Here is a 20,601-nt window from a genome sequence, read left to right as displayed (position 1 = left end):
GTGCTTTATATTTAAGGTGTTTCTTTCACAGGCAGCATATGTTTGATTTTTTTTTTAATTCCAATCTACCCCTCCTAATTGCAATATTTAATTTGTTTTCATTTATTTGCATTCAATATCATTATTGGTATATTTGGGCTTAAATTGACCATATTACTGTTTGCTTTCTATTTGTATTGCCTTTTTTATTTTACATTTATTTCTTTACAGCTTTTTGGTTGAAATATACATTTAACGGTTTTATTTCCTCCTCTCGCTGCCGGCGTTATTACATCTTCCTTTACCGTTTTAAGAGGGAGTAGACTGCTTGAAGCATATTTCATATCCAGTAGCAGGTACACTACTACAGTCTTGTTATTTTCATTCTATTTTCTATTTTTAAAGTTCAAAATTAATGATTATTATAGTTTGTACAGTCAGGATTGATTTTATTTACTCGCTCATTTACCACTTTCTTTGCTTTTCATTCCTGCAAACATCTCTGATGGTGCCAGTAATCAAGTCATTGCCTCTTGGTTCCAGATCCACTCATCATTGTCTGTTCTGTGGTCACGGAGATGGACTTGGTGAACCTGACTTTGCGGGCTGATGTGATGCTAAACTTTGTCAGCAGAGGGCGCAGGGCAGACAATGAGGCACAGAGAGTGTTTTCTTCCAGTCTCCAAGGCGCCCTCATCACCAGCGTTTGCCTTGTACGGATCTTCTGCAGGGCGTGGCTCCCGCACAGGCACAGCTTCTCCAGGAGCATCTTCCGTAGCAACGGCAGCACCCAGCACCCAGCAGGTCCCCCACACCCCACTGGGTGACATCATGATGGTGGAGTGGGGCTAGCTGGCTACCTCTCCTCTAATAACCCACCCCTCCCCCCGCCCCTGGTGGCTTAGCAGTGACACCACCCCCCGCACCACCCCCCGCATTTCTGACGGTAGATTTCAAGCCAGTTCTACAACAACTTTAGTACCCAGTGAGCCAAAGCTTCACACTCTCCAGTGAGGCCTGGATCTCAATTTGGGGCAGAGGGTCTCTTACTTGAGCACTCTCTAGCGGCTGTCCCTTATGTCTGCTCTTTCTGTCGTGTTAAAAATACTCTTCGCTTCTTCTTAGCCAACTTCTCGTTACCCCAGTCCTTATTGCGGTTAGTTATTACTTACATTAAGTGTTCTCCATTCAGATTACTGTGTAGTTTCTGTGTCTCAGAATTGATTGATAACCAACTTTCTACCTGTGATCATTTTTTAAAATACTTTAAAAATAAGAGAGTTTTGGGTTTTTTGAGCAGTTTTAGGTTCACAGTAGGACTGAGCATTAAGTGCAGAGAGTTCCGTGTACTGCCCCTCTCACACATTCCACATTAACCTCCCACACCAGGACATCCCTTACAAAGGATGAGCCTACAGTGACACATTGTTACCACCTGAAGTCGATAGTTCATATTAGGGTCTGCTCTTGATGTCTGTTCTGTGGGTTTTGACAAATACATGATGATGTGTGTCCAACTCTATAGAATCATACAGAATAGTTTACCTGTCCTAAAAATTCCCTGGGTCCCACCTCTTTATTCTTCCCTTCCCCCAAATCCATGGTAACCACTGATCTTTTCACTGTCTCCATAGTTTTGCCTTTTCCAAAATGTCATATAATCGGAATCATACAGTATATAGCCTTTTCCCATTGGCTTCTTTCACTTGGCAATATGAACTTAAGATGCCTCCACATCTGTTTATAGTTTGATGGCTCATTTCTTTTCAGTACAAAATAAAATTCCATTGTCTGGACGTACCATGGCTTATTTATCTATTTGCCTACTATCTTAAAAACATCTGTGTACAGGTTTTTGTGTGGTCATGAGTTTTTAATTCATTTGGGTGAATATCCAGGAGTGTGACTGCTAATAGTAGGTGAGAGCAGGTTTAGTTTGTGAGATAATCCACTCTGTCTTCCGAAGTGCAAGTACCGTTATTTCCCGTTCCCACCAACAGTGAATGATGGTTTCTCTTGCTCCACATCCTTGCCAGCAGTTGGTGTCATTCTTGTTTCAGATTTTAGGTGTGTGGTGGTATCTCATTATTTCCTTTGCAGTAGTTCCTTAATGACGTATGATGTTGAACATCTTTTCGTGTGCTTAATTGTCATCTCTATATATTTGGTGAGTTGTATGTGAAGAACTTTTTGCTCATTTTTAAATTGGGCTGTTGATTTGTTTTTTTATTGCTGAGTTTTAGGAGCTATTTGCATGTTTTGAGTAACAATTCTTTATCAGATATGTTCTTTGCAAACATTTCCTCTGAGGCAGTGCCTCGTCTTTGCATTCTTTTGACCGTGCCTTGAAGAGCAGAAAGTTTAAAATTTAATGAAGTCCAACTTAATTATTTCTTTCATGGATTATACCTTTGGGGTTCTATCTGAAAGTCATAGCCAATCTTAAGATCACCTAGATTTTCACCTGTGTTATCATTTAGGCTTTAATAGTTTTGCATTCTCCATTTAGTTCTGTGATCCATTTTGAGTTACTTTTGTGAAAAGTGTGTTTGAGATCATTTTTCTTCTCCCTGAAGAAGATCCTTTTGTTTTTGTATTACAGTGAATTTGCTATTGTTGGTTTGTCTCAGGTTTTGTTTGCCCAGGTATGTATCTCACTTTTATTCTTGATGGATCTTTTTTACTGAAGATAGGTTTCTATATGCAATTATTTTACTTTAAGACTTTGAGAATATTGCTCCTTTTTAACTTCTGGCTTCTTTTATTTCTGTTCAGTGGTTAGCTGCCAGTCTGATGGTTTATTGAAGGAATTGTGGGCTGTTAATTTTTTTTTTTCACTTCAGTGTTTTTAGATTGTTTTCTTTGTCTTTCATTTTCAGCAGTTCTACTGTGACACAATTAGGTTGATTATTTAATGATTCTGGCTTGCGATATAAAAGACTGTCAACTTTTCATTACTTTGGAAAATTCTCAGTTGTTATCTCTTCAAATGTTTTGTTTCTTCTTTTTCATCTGTCTCCTTCTTTTGGTATTTCAATTAACATAAGCATTAGAACCTGTTACTACACTCCTTACTCTCCACTTTTTTTTTTAAATTTCCAATATTGTTGTCTCTTCAAATTTTAATCTGAATCTTTTCTTCTGAATCACCTTTCAGGTTAATGACTTTGTCTTCATCCATGTTTAATCTGCTGCTAAACCGACCCATGAATGCTCACATTTTTCCATTTATTTTTTTTCAGTCCTTGAATTTCCATTTGATATTTGTAATTTTCAATTTTCTGCCCATCGAGTTTTTTATCTTTTGAAGCATGTTGAAAATAATTATTAAAGTTTGTGTCCAGTAGATTAATTTTCTGTGTCATTTGTTACTTTATTTCTATTGACTTTTTTCCTGCTATCTATTGACTATGTTATTATCTTAACTTTTCAGGTGTCTGGTTATTTTTAATCGAGGTATGAAAAGTTTCTATCAAAAATTGTCAAGATAATTTGAGAGTTAAGATGCTGTTTTCTGTCCCAGAGAGGATTTATTTTTTGCTTCTAATCTGAGGTTAAAGGACTGGTCATTTCTGATGTTCTTGGTTTGGTTTCTGGGACTGAGGCATCTAGAAGCCAGGGTTCACTTCATTTCTAGCTCACCCTTACCCTTTACTACTGGGTATATGCCGGCAGGCTGCAAACTGGGAGGCTGGTGTATCAAGCATCTCGTCTAGTAGTGTCTTAGATTCCATTTCTGTCCCTACAGCTTCTTAAAAATATGAAAAATGCTGCTTAGTGTTTGAGCATCACATCAGGCTTGAAGTTCATACAGGAAAAGACCCCAGACTGTCGAATTTCCCTCTATAGGATTTCTTTTTTTTAATGGATCTTAGTCACATAATATTTTACTGTCTTGTTAGGCTTTTCCATGACATCAGGCTGGTGATTTTTATACTATTTCTATCTTTTCTAAATGTTCTTGGAGGTTCTCTGAATTACCTACTCCACCATTATTGTTTAATGGACATATTTTTCTAAGAATTAAAAAAAAAACCTCCGGAAGTAAAAAGAAAAAATATTCCAAAAAATCGAAATAGAATTGGCCTCAGCTTTCTCTTTGACAAGATTAAAATCCAGCAAACTGGCAACATCTCCACAGACTGAAATATAAGACTAAATACGTGTAAATATGCTTACACAATTTAAAAATAAAAAACTTTTTAAAAGCTTAAAAGTTAAAAATGACAAAAGTTAAAAGACAATTCCTTTTAAAGAGAAAATAAGAAATTAAATGACATACTTCTCAGACTATTTTTGTACAGGAAATAGATTCAGTTCCATGTTCTAGAAGGCCTACGTTACAGGTGAAGAACAAACAGAAAGAACTGAAACTGTGACTAATCCAAACAGTAAGCAGGATAAAAACAATTTTTTTAATACTTTGCTATTATAAAACAACTATTCTCAAGATTGCTTTAAGTAGAGATCTTTGCTCTTGTGCTTACGTTACACACACCTACTGAAAACAAAATACAAAGAAGTTTTGACAATTAAAAGATGGGGAAAATGTACATCAGGTTTGGTAAAAGTTTGCACTTCAAGTATGAATGCTAAACATCCCTGAAGATACTAAAATTATAATTTAAACTTTCAAAGACTTTGAATGGAAGAAAGTACACGATTTTAAGTTCATAGTTAAGTATATTCAACAATGGAGATATAATAGTGCTCATTATTTTGCATTAAATAAAAAAGAATCCGCTCCACAATTTCTTAGGAACATTTTCGTGCATCACTAGGGGCCTTGGGCCTCTGGAACTCCGTAAGAGGAGGAAGTGAGTAAATGCTGCTGTTGTGATCGAATCAGGTTCCTCCTGATTCTTCTGTTTTCCTCCGACTCAGTTTTCTCAGCTACAAATGTACATGTCGTTCAGGGTTCTTGTGAGGATCAGGAATATATACATAAATTATCTAGTTTAATTCCTGGTACATAATAGATGCTCAAATGATGGTGTTACTACTCTCATTATTGCTATAATTTTTAGTACATATTTGGCAAATAAACTTATGTTGTCTTAATTTTAGCAAATCACTATCATTTAATACAATTAATTTTGTTTTTAAAAATATCGTTTTATAGTTTTATTTGAATGTCAATCTAATAGAAAAGCCTCATTCTTTAAAAATTTTTTTTTTATTGAAATGTATTCAGTTTACAATGTTGTGTTAGTTTCTAGTGTGCAGCACAGTGTAGACATACATATGTTCCTTTTCATATTCTTTTTCATTATAAGCTATCACAAGATAGAGAAGCCTCATTCTTAAAACTTTATTTTTATTCAAAGACTCTTTCTTTTCTAAAATCCCATATTACATAATGATTATCCATACCTATCAGGAGAGTAGAATCAATACTTCTAATATCAAATGCGCTGGCTCAGAGATCACTTACAACTCACTGATTTATATCTAAACTTGGGGAAAAAATTTCCCACTATGATTCTGTTATTTATAGAACTGGCTAAGATTGCAGTGTAACAGAATTTTACCACTATGCCTCAGTAAAATTCTACACTCAATATTTACTTGAATAAGTGGAAGTAAACAAGGTTTTTATATTATCTCAGGTTATGAAAAAGCTTAAGGGACATATATTAGATTTATAGAAAAACAGATGGTATTAGAAATGCATATGGATATCAAATATTGAATATTTGCTTCATTGCCTTGTTTGCACATGTTGATGTTTACTTGTGATGTGATTTACAGAGTTGCATACTCAACAACAATAGTTGTAAAAGTTGCTTTTACAATATGCTTTCAAACTGGAAGAAAAAATCTTACTGATTCTACGATTGATTTGTAAAGAATCATACAAGATATTCATGAGAAATGGAAAAGAAAACTTTAATACATTTGTTCCTATGAAGAGTAAAATTGTAAAGGGATGACTTTTTATAAGTATTTTATAAGTTTAATGCACTTTGAATCAATACACTCTGGATCCAGACAGAGCACACATTTCCCACCTATATGCTTGGCTTTTTAATGGGTGTTTGAAAAATAATATGTGTGATGTTGTAGCTTCCTTTTATCTGGCCTCACAAAACCTTAATCTTCTCAATTTTTAATTTCCATGAATTATATTATTGTCTACCAACTAGCCAAGCCAGCAGCCAAAGCAGAATCTGTACCTGTTTTGTGTTCCTCACGGTGCCTTCTAAGGAATCACCAAGTCTCACTGTACTTGATTCTGCATTGTTCCCTAACCCATCAATTTCTTTCTGTCTCCATGGCCAATACATGAGGCCAATTCAGCATCATTTTTCCTAGATTACTGCTACATTTTGGTAATCTCTTTGCCTCTTGTCTTAGTTTTCTCTAATCTATTTTCTTTAATGCCAGCCTTAATGACCTTTCTAGAAAAAAAAAATGATCATGTCATGTTCCTAGTTCATAAAACTTAATTATTCTGAGTGCTAAAATAAAATCCAAACTTCTTAATATGTCTTGTAAGTCCAGAACTATCTGAGCGTTGTTTATATCTCTAGTAGGATCACTTAGCATTCTTCTCCACATACTCTAGTTTTAACTATACCGGATTTCTCTGTTTCTTGAAGGTCTTATGCTTTTTCCTGCGTCCCAGGCTTTACAGTCGTTTCAACAGCTTTATTGAGATGGTCAAACAATTCACCCATTGAAATTGTACAGTTCAGTGGCTTCTAGTGTATTCATAGAATTGTGCAGTCATCAACACAATCAATTTAAGAACATCTTCATCACTCTTAAAAGAACCCCCACATCCATTAGTGGTCACTCCCTCTCCCCTGCTAGTCCCCTCCTCTCCACACCCCCCTGCAGCCACTAATCTACTTTCTATTTAGATTTGCCAACTGTGGACATGTCATAGATGGACTCAAACGTTTATGCTTTGTGTCTGTGTTCTTTCACTTAACGTAGTAGTTTCTGTGCTCATCTGCGTTGTTGCAATGAATAAGTACTTCATTTCTTTTTGTTGCCAAATAATATTCCATTGTATGGATATCATAGCACTTTTATTTATCAATTGGTGGACTTTCGGATTGTTTCCACTTTTTAGCTCTCATGAAGTATGTTTTTGTGTGGATGTGTATTTTCAGTTCTCTTGAACATACCATTTTCAGTGAAACTGCTGAGTCATACGATAACTCTCCTTCCTCTTTTCAAAAAACTGCCAGGCACTTTTCCAAAGCTGCTGCATCATTTTACATTTCCACCAGAAGTGAAGGATTCCAGGTCTTCCACATCCTTGTCGATACTGATTATTTTTTGTCTTTGCAGTAGTTTCTTTTTTTTCCTGGAAAACGTCTTCTTTTGTGCTAGCCTCCTTGTCTCTTTTCCAGAGGGCTGTACTTCATCCTTTAATTCTTAGTGTGAATGTTACTTCCGCAGAAATTTGTCCCTGACATGCTCAAATATTAGGTGTCTTAAATTGCCGGTTGGCATGACATCATATATTACCAACATTTATTATAACAGTTAGTCCAATCAGATGTCATACCAGTCACATTCTAGCCTTTGTGAGGCACTAGGACTTTTTTTTTTTTGCTGCTGAATCTGAGCATCTTGAAAAATACCTAATATCTAATAAATGCCCCAAATATTTGCTAAATGATTGATGGAATAAAAATCTGACTCTAAAATCTATTTTTCAAAAAAAAAACTTCTGTAACCAAACTTTTAAACATCAGTTTATTAAAGAGGATCACAATTCCTCCCGTCAGTTACTAATACCTACATTGTTTCGAATTCCTTAAAGGGAAGTTCTAAACATTCCATAGAGCATTCTTATGCATTAGCTTCTGCAGTGTTTTTTTCAGCAAAAGAGCCAAGATAACCCCAACTGTCCTTTCTTCACTCTTGGAGCTGTACAAATTATGCTTTTCAGTATTGTTGGACAAGATCTGGTACCAAGCAGCAGATGCTCTGGTCCCCTCTGAGGGCTCGCCGAAACTTCGTGGATGAGATGTCATTGGTGATCCACTTAATCACCAGGTGAATGTTGTTCTGATGTTTACACAGCACGTCAGCTTCATAGATGAAACCACTGAATCCTTTTACAATCAGGGCCTAAGTCTCTTTCTAGTGACACCGTCTACAAAGCTCCCCTCGCAAGTTCCCACCTCCATCCTCTGATTCGTGGACCATTGTGATCCAAGGTAGTAGCCGTTTTCAGAATGGGACCAGGACTTTCATACATTGAGACTGGCTGTCTTTTCCTCACTCTCATCTACATATTCTGCTCGTTGTACAAGAGGGGTGTCGGTGCCACCTTGCTTTTGAAGCAGTCTTGAAAGTTTCTTAGACTTCTCGTATTCAAGCAATGATGATGCTTGAATATCCAGACGCTGTTCAAGACGAATTTTAAAATGTCACTTTGTACAAGTGTCTTATAGAGAATTTTCATGTTACTGTGTCAAGGGATTAGTTGTGATTACCATAGTAAAGAGAGATGGCAAGAGCAGATACTGTGAACCACGAACAAGGAAGGCGGGCAGCTTAGCAGTGATCTGTAATCCATCCCAGCGATAATTTGCGCCTTTACTTTTTGCTGTCGTTACAAAGCCCTTTATCCATGATGATGATCTAAAAACGGAAGGTGGTCGCCTGTTCTCATCGCTTTTCCTTGACTCTGCTCTGTTATGCATCCTGTTACCCTCTTGGTAGTTTTAATTTATAATGGTTTTCTGCTATCACCTGGGTTTTGAAATATTGAAACTTTTATGACAGAAATACAATTACTCTCAGTGCACGTAGTAAACAGTAAGAATAGAGACTGATGCAAAAGAGTCCACGGATAAAAGAAGACAGAAACAAAACAAAAATTGCCACCTCCTACATCCTGAAGGCCGATACAGCCCAACCTCTGTTCTGTTTGGGACCCAGCACGTTGAGAATGCTCTGTGAATTTTTTTACGACAGCAGTCTCATAAGTGCACAGTGCCTATGCTTTAAATATTCCTGGTTTAGTCATTCTTATCATATTTTATGGCTAAAATTACTTCCCCGTAGATTAAAAGTAAATCTTCTTTGATTGAAAAACTATTAAATCTTTATTTTTCAGCAGTTTGTACTTATTGGCACATTGAAAATGAAAGAAAACAGTGTGTTCCTTCCTTTGCTCTCATAAATGGTAATTAGATTATTTGCTAAGAAATTACTTTTCAGAATTAGCTCTCTTCGTGGTTATTATTTTTCCCTTTGACGGGACTTAACTGATTTAATGTGCTTCCCACTACCTTTGGCAACCATATAGAAATTCCATGGTGGGATGAGTCAATGTTTGCACGAGGAGAACTTTCAGAATTATAGACAGATAGATGAATGTCAGAAGATTGGAAGTCTAGGGGAACAAAGCTTCCTCTTAAATTACCTTTGTTCTTCCTATAGTGCTACAGTTTCATTCTGCAGTGCGACAGGAAGTGGAGTTCTGTGAGCTGCCTAAACTGCAGGTGGGATGCCACGGGTATGGGGACAGTGACAGCACAGTACTGATGTGTCTCTTTGTCAGCGGTAAAGCTGAATCAGGGCAGCCTGTGTGCTGGGCCACCTAGCTCTTCCCTGCTGCTACTTGCCCTCGGGGGAAATTGTGAGTATAAAGTATATTCTTACAGAAATCTGAAACTTATGTAGGCTTTGTGTGTGTACGTGTGGCTGTGAAAATAAATTGCCTCTGTGTCTTCCACATGGAGCCTTCTTGACCTGACCACCTTTTGTCCTTTTTATCTCCCAGACACGTGAAGTCCCTTGAAGAGCTGCCAGTGTCGTAACCATGAAAGAGCAACGAGTCCCTCTGTGCTCCTGAAAACGCGCGCTCTTCGTCCTGGGACCGAGCAGCCACGCTGGGCCCGGCGCCCGCACGGCCCTGCCTCGCCCCAGCCCTGCGCCGGCTGACGGAGGCCCCCGGCTTGTCCCCGAGCAGCTGGCGCTGCAGAAGTGTCCAGGTGCTCGCAGGCACGCCTGCTTTTGCTGCGCTTTGCTTTACTGCATTTCGCAGACTTTTGTTTTGTTTTTTAATTTTTTGTTGAAGTGTAGTTGATTTACAATGTTGGTTTCAGGTGTCCAGCAAACTGATTCAGTCACACATGTATGTATTTTTTCTTCTCAGATTATTTTCCATTATATATTATTACAAGAAATTATAGTTCCCTATGCTATAGAGTAGGTCCTTGTTTGCTTTATATGTAGTAACGTGTGTCTGTGAATCCCAAACCCCTAATTTATCCCTCCCTGGCATTTCCCCTTTGGTAGCCACAGTTTGTTTTCCATGTCTGTGAGTCTGTTTTGGGTTTGTAAATAGAATTTGTATCATTTTTTTTTAGATTCCACATGTAAGTGATATCATGTGATATTTATCTTTCTCTGACTTCACTCACTGTGATCATCTCTAGGTCCATCCACGTTGCAGATACTGCATTTTTTACCAATTGAAGGTTTGTCACCAACAGCAATCCACCAGCGCTGTTTTCTCAGCCGTCTCACATTTTAACTAAGGTGTGTACATTGTTTTCTTAGACATAATGCTACTGCACACTTTATCGACTACAATATAGAGTAAACATAACTTTTATACACACCAGGAAACCAGAAAATTGTGACTTGCTTTATGGTGATACTCACTTCACTGTGGTGTCTGGACCTGACCCACAGTATCTCCAAGGTCTGCTTGTGTAGGAATGTAAGTATAAAGCCGGCTCCAGCAGTGCAGGCAGCGTGAAGCTGTGAGCACCGGGTCTCCTCCTCAGAGCTGGCGGCAGTCCCCAAATTCTGATCTTTTTCATGTCTTCTGTGGATTAACAACTTGGCTTGCAGATAGACAGGGCTATAAAAATACAGATAACTTCTTGTACACGTTCTCCTCCCGTGCCCATTTCACTCTCTAACTCTTCAGCATAACTCAAAATATATTACGCTAGCGTGTGAAAGATTTTGTGGGTTTGGATGGGAGTAAGAAGTAAATCTTAGTGTTATTTACCTTCTCGCTGTGATACTTTTTTTTGACTGCCAAGGAAAGGTGTGGGTGACATTTGAAGTACGGGTGGCTGATTTGGAAGAAGCCTTCTTTTACATAATTCTAGCGGCTTTTAAAAGTACGAGTGGGTTTTGCACAGCAGGTGGTGAATGGCAGCTGTTTGGGCAGAATACGGATGAGAATACAGACACCTCCACATTATAAAAGTTTCAAAAACAAAACATGTTGGGTCTGATATATGACAGTGCATATGAAATTACCTGTTCTTTTTTTTTTTTCCTTTCTGCTTTTTTTTTTTTAAGTGTTGGTTACATTTCTTCTGTAGTTTTAATTTAAGACAATGTATTTTAGGTAAAATTAACAATTTAAATTTTACCTAAATAAACGCTTTCATCAATGGTATGATTGTAGCTTTAAATGTTTTAAACTTCGTATTTCTCATTTGTCAGTTTGGTTAGGAAAGTAATGAGAAGGGGACATTGTAGTTGGAAAAACTCTGAATCTTAGTCTGGATCTGACTTCTAATCCAATTTCAACCACTATCACCTTAACATAGTTAAAATAGGAGTGGATATTTAAAATAATTTTGAAGATAAAGTCTTGAAAAAGTCAATTTCTGCTTTTCAGCCCAGACATTCATTCATTTACTCATTCATTGAAACTTTTTTCAGTTTCTACTGTGTGAGACCCTATCCTGGATACAAAAGAGAATAAACCATACTTGGAATCTTCAATGAGGCTTTTATATGGGAGGATGACAGAATAATATAAATAATCATGGATATAGAGAGAGAGAGGATAATTGCATCAGAATGTTATCTCTGTGTTTTCAGAATTTAGAGGATGTCTGTCAGGACTTGGAAATATGAAGAAGGGAGAGGTCACTGTATTGATCTTGACAAATGTCTACTGTTACTACAAAAGAAAAGAGATGAGGAGACTCAAGGAATGATATGAGAAAAACTTTGGAGAATAAGAAGTACTGAGTATGTGCAGAGGACCACATAATTTTCAGCTCAGAGTCAGGGAGTATTTAGCAGAGAGCAATGTTGAGATACGGCTGGAAAAGAATTTAAGGGCTCCACCAACACACAGAGAAACAAAAATCAAGAGATGTCGAGTAGGCTAGGCAAAAAATTTTCTTGACAATAAAATAAAAGAGCTTCCCTGTTCTAAGTACTATGAACCTCGAACATAGTGGATATTAAGCAAACGTTGCTGGTATAAAGGTCTTATCTCATTTTGTTCCCCAAGCAATTAAATGAAGTAAGAATATTTCTCAAACAACCAAAAATAGAACCACCATGTGATCCAGCAGCTCCACTCTTGGGTATATATCAGAAGTTAAAAAAACACTAATTCAAAAAGATAGTACACCCCAGTGTTCATAGCAGCATTGTTTACAATTGCCAAGAAATGGAAGCAACCTGTGTCCCATCAACAGACGAATAGATGAAGATGTGGTAAATACATATGCGATGGAATATTAGCCGTAAAAAAGAATGAAATTTTGCAACAACGTGAATGGACATGGATGTTTTTTGCTTGATGAAATAAGTCAGAGAAGGACAGACACTCTGCTATCAATTATATGTGGAATCTTAAAAAAAAAAGCACAAAAAGTGTGTATAACAAAATGGAAACAGACTCACAAATATAGAGAACTGGTTATGAGTGCAGAGAGGGATGTCTGCTGACATAGTTCAAGTATATTTTATGTTAAATAGAAGTGTGCGTATTTTGTATTAAATAGGCTACTCAATGAACTATGTGACTCGGGAAAATCTCTTGTTAGGTCTAAGCACTCGGCTTACAAATGAAATACTGAAATGCAGACCAACATACCTTACCCAACACGTCCACCTTCACCCATGAAAAGAACCCCAGTGCTTCCGTAAAGTTTTTTATTTCTAAATAAATGAATTCTGTGTTCATGCAGTTGATATTCATTGAGTGTCAGCATGTCAGGCACTGTGACAAGCTTTTCACATACGTTGTATCATTTAAATGTGATTCATGCTAAAATGATACAGTCGAAATGGCAGTGTCTGTACGCTAGCTGCGGCCAGGGAGCACGGCGGGCGCAGTCGGGCCGAAGTCCTTTAGGAGGGTGTCTCCCTTCCCTGGGAAGAGGCCCTTTGCAGTCTTCCATCTGTCCTTCTGTTCTTTCCATCGGGCAAGCAGACATCAAGCCAGCAGCTGCTGCGGCACACTGCAGTCACGGGGACGAAGGCATACACGAAGAAAACAGAGCATTAAAAAGACCGAAGGAGCCTTGCCCACAGATGTCCTCTTCAGCCTCCCGAGTAGCCTGCTGATCAAGAGAGAGAAATGAAGCTGGCTTAGCCACTGTTAATTTTTGACAAATAATACCATCACACACAGAGAACACAGTGAAGGGCTAGCACAAAACATGAGCGGCTCGCAACGCTAGTGTGTGCTGCTGTTTGGCCAAACTGTGTTCATGCCCTTCAGGAAGTCAGGTGTCGTGGAGAGACAGGCGGGCAGGATGTTACGACTGTGATTACTGTCAGCAGAGTTTCACATACACGTTTTTTCTCATGTGTGATTCTTCTGTACTGGCTCCTGGAGTTTGAAGGATTAACCTTAGGAGAAGTCCTTTGCCTTTTCTACCACCTTTTAACCCCCTCCTCATCCTCCTGTAATGTGCGTCTCATAGTGGATGAGACAAACTTTTGGTCGCAGGATAGAGAAAGAAAATGTAAAAAAAAAAAAAAAAAAACAGTAAAAAAAAAATGCAACTTTACATGAGAAATTTGCTCCCTAAATTCATGTTTGCTTGTTTGTTTTTGTGTATGTGTTTTCAGAGGTCCTAGAATTATTTAAAAAGTTAGTAATTTTAGTGTCCATTAAGGAAGTTGTTCAAAAGTTCAGACGCCTAGTGTCTTGAAAGCTGCTTATAAAACAGTTTTGACTGTGTTTTAACAAAACTCCAAGTGACAATGACAGTAGATGTTTCTAGAAATGTCAACTGCTTTCTGGTCTAGATTCACTCCATAGCACCAATAGTAGTTTCTAATTGACATTTTACTTTTCTGTTTCAAGCTAAAGACAGACGGGTGTGTGATATGAAAAGCAAGTGTTTTCTCAGTGCTCGTTTTCAAATCGAATTGTTGTCAGGTTCCATTGGACTTTTTGAAGAGGTCTGCGTCTATTCTTTATTTGTAGTGTTTTTGTTTTTGTTTTTGTTTTCTGTCTCTGATTGCAACCTGGCTCAAGGCTTTTGCATCCTAGAATCATTAAGTATGGCAGCAGGCAGTTGGAAATTAGAATTTCAACGTACCGATTTTCTCCTCCGGAGGCTTATAGGAATTGGTGGTGAAACAATAATAAAGTGATTAGGTTAGACAACACTCCAAAGCTGACATCTGTCTCGGGAATTCTCAGTGTGAGTATTAAAGCTAGGGTCAAATACAAGGTTGCAGTTTAATTTATTATACTGCTTGAAATGATGAAACCATGATCAACTCTGGGTCTGATGCTTGTTGAAATTAAGGTTAAAAAGATGCCTATAAAACTGTCATGTAATGTTCATTTCTAGCACTAAGTATTGCCTAATGTATTTTTTTTAAATGGAGGAAGATATTTGAACTAATGAAGTAACTAAAAATTAAGTCCATTCTTAAATAAATAGGACACTATGGCAATATATTTGGATAAGGGTGATTCTATAAATAAGATCATGTAAATGCCTTTTGTTAATGGTAATCTTCTTTAGCATTTGCCAAGTCTGCTTCCTTCAAGAGGCTTAAAAAGTGCTTTTTAATATCCGTCTACTGCTTCACAGTAGCTCTGTGTAAAATGAGGCGGATCTCCTCTCTAAAAATGTCATTGCAAAAAGAATTTTCTCTCTGGGAATAAATGACCTAACATTGAATAAATAGCCCCCAAAAATCTATTGCTTCCTTTGTCTGCCTGAGAGTGTACAGTCAGATCAATGTCCCATTGAACTTTGCACTGGTGTGAAATCATCTGATGTATTTGGTCAATTTGGGGTGTAACATTTTAAGAATAAGTAGTCGATCATGTCTAATGTATCAGTTCGTGTATCTTCTTATATGTTCATCATATATAATAGTTGTTCAATAAATATTTAACACCTGATTTAGTATCAGATGACTGTATAAATGCCATAGAAGGTGGTATGTGGCGATGATAGGACACTGTGCTTCACACATATGCCCTCAGTAAATGCAGTTATTAATTTGATTATTATTCAAGATTATTAGAAAAGAAAAATACTATAGAAAAGCCAAAAGGACATGAATAAATACATTTACTTAACTAGTATTTTTACTGCTTTATGTTAGAACTCGTCTGGAATAGCACCCATCCCAGAGGAGTACAAAATCGAATTCAGAAAGAACTTCTAATTCAAAGTCATTTCTGTGTAGCAGTGCTTATTGTAGTGCTGCCCGGCTTCTCAGCATAGTGACTAAGAAAACCCAGGGTTGGCGGGGGCGGTGCGGGGGGAACACTCAAAATCTTAAAATGACCATAAAAGCTAAAACAGAAGCAAACCACAACTGGATAAAATCTGCATTGTATTTGAGAAAGCAGATAGTGAATGAAAAGCATGTGTCCCAGGTTTTATTTAACAACATAACCGAACTTTGACCTCATGGAAAAGAAGCTAATGCAAATCCTACAAGAAAATGCTTCGTTTCTCTCAAAGCTGGATTTTGTCTCTCCCACCGGCCAGCTGGGCGATGCCCACTCCGGCTCTCAAGGGCTGACTGTGAAGTAGCTACAGGACCATGTCTTTTCTCCATCTCTTATCGCCAGGTCCCCTGCCCCCAGTACTGATTGTCCCCTCCGAACAGACTTGATTCATGTGGGCAGAGACTACAAAGCCCAACAAAGCACTCGGAACCTGGACTGCATGGCAGAGTTGCTCCAGCAGGTGGAGGTGGCGTGGAAAGAGAGGGGAAGCTGCGGGAGGCACAGGGGCATTGTAAGAGGTTTCACACTCAGGATCCAAATGCTACCAGAAGACATGTGGGAGCAGGACTTGCCGTGCAACGTGTGGTTTAAAGGCAGTATAGCCACTCAGATCAGCAGAGAAACAGGATCATGGCTCTAAATTAATATTTTGTAGAATCTTTCGTAAAATTTCAAGACTCTACTACATGCTCGATAGGGTTCAAGAAAATCAGACTTCTTTGTCAAGAAATGTAGAGAATTATTAGTTATTTCCATTGAAAGGGAACAGAGTAGAGATCAGTTGCATGACCCTGAGAGAGACTGTAATTCCACGGCACTTTTATTAAAATAATTTGATTTGAAGATAAAAAAGCAACAGATCAACAGATGTTTGCCACACTCTTGTGAATAAAAAATGCAATCTGAAAAAGAATCCTGTTCAAATAAACACGGGACATAGCCAATGAAGAAACATGTGTTGGTTGCCATGGTTAAAAAAAAATACTAGTGTAAGTCTGGTGAGATGCAAAGAGATAATCAACATAAATATAAAACTAACTTAGAATTACTTGATTAGTAGAACTGCATAGAGAATCGTGTTAATAGTTGACAACTTAGCACTGATAAACATCTTCTAAAAGCAGTGAATGTGTTACGGAGGCATTACAGAGTATTGCGGACTCTAAGGATTTTACTATCCTGCAGGATTGTTTCTTTATGTCTGTCAGGATGAGAGTATATTGGTTGACGTCATCAAAAAAGTTTGTTGTAATGGTTGAGCTATTTCCTATAATAATTACTTTTTTGGCCTTGACGTTGGATTTAAAAGCTTGAATTATAAATATTTCCTATTATAGTTTTTTCTTATTCCACGTGCATACCTCATGCAAATTAACTATCTTATAGCCTTGCCCTGACCTTTACCTCATTGAAGGAAATTAAATTGTAGAATGAATCTGCTTTGGCGAATCATTCTCAGAAAACATTTTTTTCCTCTACATTGTTGAAGTTTAAGAGAAGCCTTTAGTATGCCAAGTCATCAATCTTATTATATAATGAAATAAAAATCTAGATCATTGGTAAAATATTAAAATAGTTTGTTTTTCTGAGGATGAAGATGAAATAGCAACTTTCCAAATATTGGTGTATAGCAGAAAAGAAAGAAGTGCCTGTAACAGTTAGCTCTTCATGTTGTCAGGATTTGAGGGTGCTTTTCATATGGTATACGGGCACATTTGACACTTTTCTTGGCTGCTTGAAATCAGTGAAATACATATTGGGACAAAGACATTCGATCCTGTAGACATCTGAAAATCTTCAATTTGTACAATTTTAACCACTAGTAGTCATTCTAGCATTTATTCTATAGATGTATTGAAATCTTGGAAGCAAATCTGTATAGCATATGTAAAATAATAAAGAGAAACAGTAGGCCTTTTAAATGAAACACAAGAATAAATCAGCAGCTCCAATTAGGTCTTATAAAAATTATTCAACCAAATATCTAAAAATTGAGGTAGTTCTATTTAAGAATGAATTAAGAGATTAACTCGTCTACTATATGACATGTATCCTAAGAGTTAAAGCCAAAGACAGAAGTACCTGAACTTAGCATTTTTATAATTGAGTAGTTATTAGATGAAATATGCAATTTTAATATGAAAAATATTATCTCAATACTTCCAAAAATCAGGAAATCAAGAAATGAGTAAAATTTTAATACTCTTAAGAATTATGACTATCAATTCTTAGTATTATTTTTGACTTTTTAAGGCTTTTGTTATAATATGTTCTACTTACTATTAAAATCTAATTACATAGACTTCAGAATTTTCTAAGACAGTCCTTTGGATCCTGTAAGTGTGAATTTTGATGTAATAACTGCTAATAAAATTATATTAAAAAAAGGATTATGACTAACAAATTCAAATACTATGCCAATAAACATAATTTACTTCATTTTTTCATAAAATAAAATTCTCTGAATTTTCTCTGCTTCAAAAATTACCATTCAATTAAATGGTAGTATCTGTAGCATTTTATAAGTAAAATTAAATTAAAAACAATTAAATGTAAAATAGTTTGCATTTTTTGAATAATTATGACTGTGTGTGTGTATATATATATACACTAACACACATATTTATAATATCAGCAAAAAGAAATTTGAAGGAAAGAGTCTAGTTTCATGTTGAGGTCTGATTAAGGTTTCATTTCCAGTAAAACAAACAGACGCCTTTTTGGCAGAGCACTGTGCTTGGTATACTCACCAGGTGGTGTGTTTTATTACAGGAGGCTCCTGATACTTAGCAGGCACTAAGGAATTATTATCGATGAGATGAACAGGTAAATGGTGCTGGTTGATGTGTGAGTCATGTTTTTACTCAAATTCTTTATTTTGCTCTAAATTATTCTGCAGATGACTTCATTATTTCTGACTTACGAAATGTGAAAGGTTGATGAAACATGATCTCTAAATTTCCTTCCAGCACTAGTGTTCAGTGATGAAATAAAATTTAAGAAATCTGCTAATTGTGTAAGGCAGATTCCTAGTAATGAAGTGGGCTTCCCTTCTCAGAACAATGTCATGCCTTTGAATAGAAAATTTCAAATCTTGCTGATCTTTTCTTGTTCAAGAGCATCCCACAATGCGTTATTTGTAATAAAATACTACCTTTTGGGAGCCACTGTTACATCGATCTCATCTTTGTTTTTTTTTTTTTTTTTTTGGACTTCCTTTGGTTCCTCAACTTTATCTTCATACCTTCATAATCCAATAATTATTTTGGACTTACCTCAAGTATATCATCACCTGTCATTTTTGAGATCTGGCTGTATTCTACTCATGGCTTCATTGCTCTAGTTCATTACTGATATCAGTAAAATTAACAGACTTTTTTCAAATATTAATACTACTTTTAAAATACAACTTTTTGTAATCAATAGATAGAATTTTCTGACAATTAGTATTCATGTTCATAACCCGTTATTCAAATGATGAGAATTTAAAGTAGATTTTTAAAAGATGAGAAGGAAATACACATGTATGCTAAAATACTTATTTCTGGATTGAAAGATTGGAGGGTTTTTTTTCCAGTTTATTCTCTTCATATATTTATTTGTCATTAAGTCATATGTAGAATAAAATATGGGTTGTTTTTGATATGACTATGATATAGTGCTTTTAAAAAATATGGTATGATATTAGAGATTGTGGTTCAGATGATCATGGTTTTCATTTTTCTGTAATGCATTCTTTTTTGTCCAGAATGTGTACATTGTTTTTGTTGCCGATGTATGTGTCCTTGAAATGAAGGGATTTCCGCCAGGTAACCTTTACTGTTAACTTTACTATCACTTGGACATGTCTCAAACATTTGCTGGGAAACTAGCTGAGAAATATTATATGTGCTGTGATAATTACTCAACTCTGCCTTGAGAGGTGCATTTTCTGACTCAGCCACTTAAGAAAACGGAGGCCCCTAAATTACTCTGAAGTTTCTAAAGCCTTCAGAGATTTGGTACAAAAAATGAGAAGATGAAGATTAAATGATTTCTTTCCTCAGATACTGACAGTTGCTAGAATAAACAATCAATATTTGCAATATTCAGGAATAAAAAAATTCTTTTCACATACTTTTTAAATCACAGAATTTCTGTTTTATTGATTTTTCTCTAATTACTTTTTATCCATTATTTATAACCTAAATTTTCTAATCAAAATCCTTTGGGAAGAATAAACAGTCATATCACCCCAAACATTTACCTAAGGATGTTCTTCAGTGAGGGAGAAATAGTGAAATTATGTGACAGAAAATGCACTTAACCCAATAGACTGAAGAATAATTATAATTATTATTTATTATCTTTAAACTCAATCTATGTATGTATGTATGTGTATATATATATATTACCCTGAAATCTTCTTTTATTTATAAATTCTTGGGAAAAAAGCCGCCTAGAGAAAAAAAAACAAACAAAAATCAGAATAGAAGAAAATACACCTAAAATTGGCTAGCAAAAAGTAAATTAATGGATGAAATTGCAAGGTTACTGTTTCCTTCATGATCATGTGAGTTTTTTAGAGAATGTATTTATTGTATTTCACAATAGAAATGCTTATGAAAAATACAGATAAATAAATTTTATAGATTGAATCATGACTTTTCAGTAAATTTACTTCATAGTTTCAGGTATCGTCTATCTGGCTTTTTGGTTAATACTCATCTGTCTTTTGATGCTCTGCTTTTGACTTTCCTGTCAAAAACTTACTTCCAGAGGCTCTCTGTTAAGTAATTTTCTGTGAATAAAGCCTAAATACATTTCTGGGAGCTCGTACTTAAAGGGAACCTGTAATGAATCACAGTATAATAGGAATGACACCCATTTATATAGTCTATGTGATCGGTTCAGGTTTCCAGGGATTGGCATTTTAAGGTAGGTTTCAATGGAAAGGAAGCAATTCAGTACCTAATCTCGTATTATAAAATGCACTCAGACATACTGTGAAGACAAAAGGTGTGACTCTGGTATCGCACTCCATCGTGTGAGACCGTCTTGCCATTTTTTAGAGGTAGGTGACACAAGATAGATACATGTGAGTGTTTTGCACGTTATGTTGAAATGACTGGCTTATGTGCTTGCCTCCAGTGGGAACACCATGGGTGTAATAACCTCAGGGACAG

General features: G+C 36.4%; 1 long non-coding RNA gene across 1 annotated transcript in view; it reads left to right on the top strand.

The window, feature by feature from the left end:
- Window positions 1-9,940, top strand: part of LOC135318762 (uncharacterized) — a 36,834-nt gene extending 26,894 nt beyond the window's left edge. The window contains exons 2-3 of the long non-coding RNA XR_010377082.1: window positions 9,391-9,589; window positions 9,734-9,940. This is a non-coding gene — a long non-coding RNA (uncharacterized LOC135318762). The remainder of the gene's footprint in view (window positions 1-9,390; window positions 9,590-9,733) is intronic.
- Window positions 9,941-20,601: the final 10,661 nt, after the last annotated feature.

The sequence above is a fragment of the Camelus dromedarius genome, chromosome 21 (assembly GCF_036321535.1).
Source record: "Camelus dromedarius isolate mCamDro1 chromosome 21, mCamDro1.pat, whole genome shotgun sequence".
Classification (NCBI taxonomy): domain Eukaryota; kingdom Metazoa; phylum Chordata; class Mammalia; order Artiodactyla; family Camelidae; genus Camelus; species Camelus dromedarius.
This window is presented reverse-complemented; position numbering and strand designations above follow the sequence as displayed.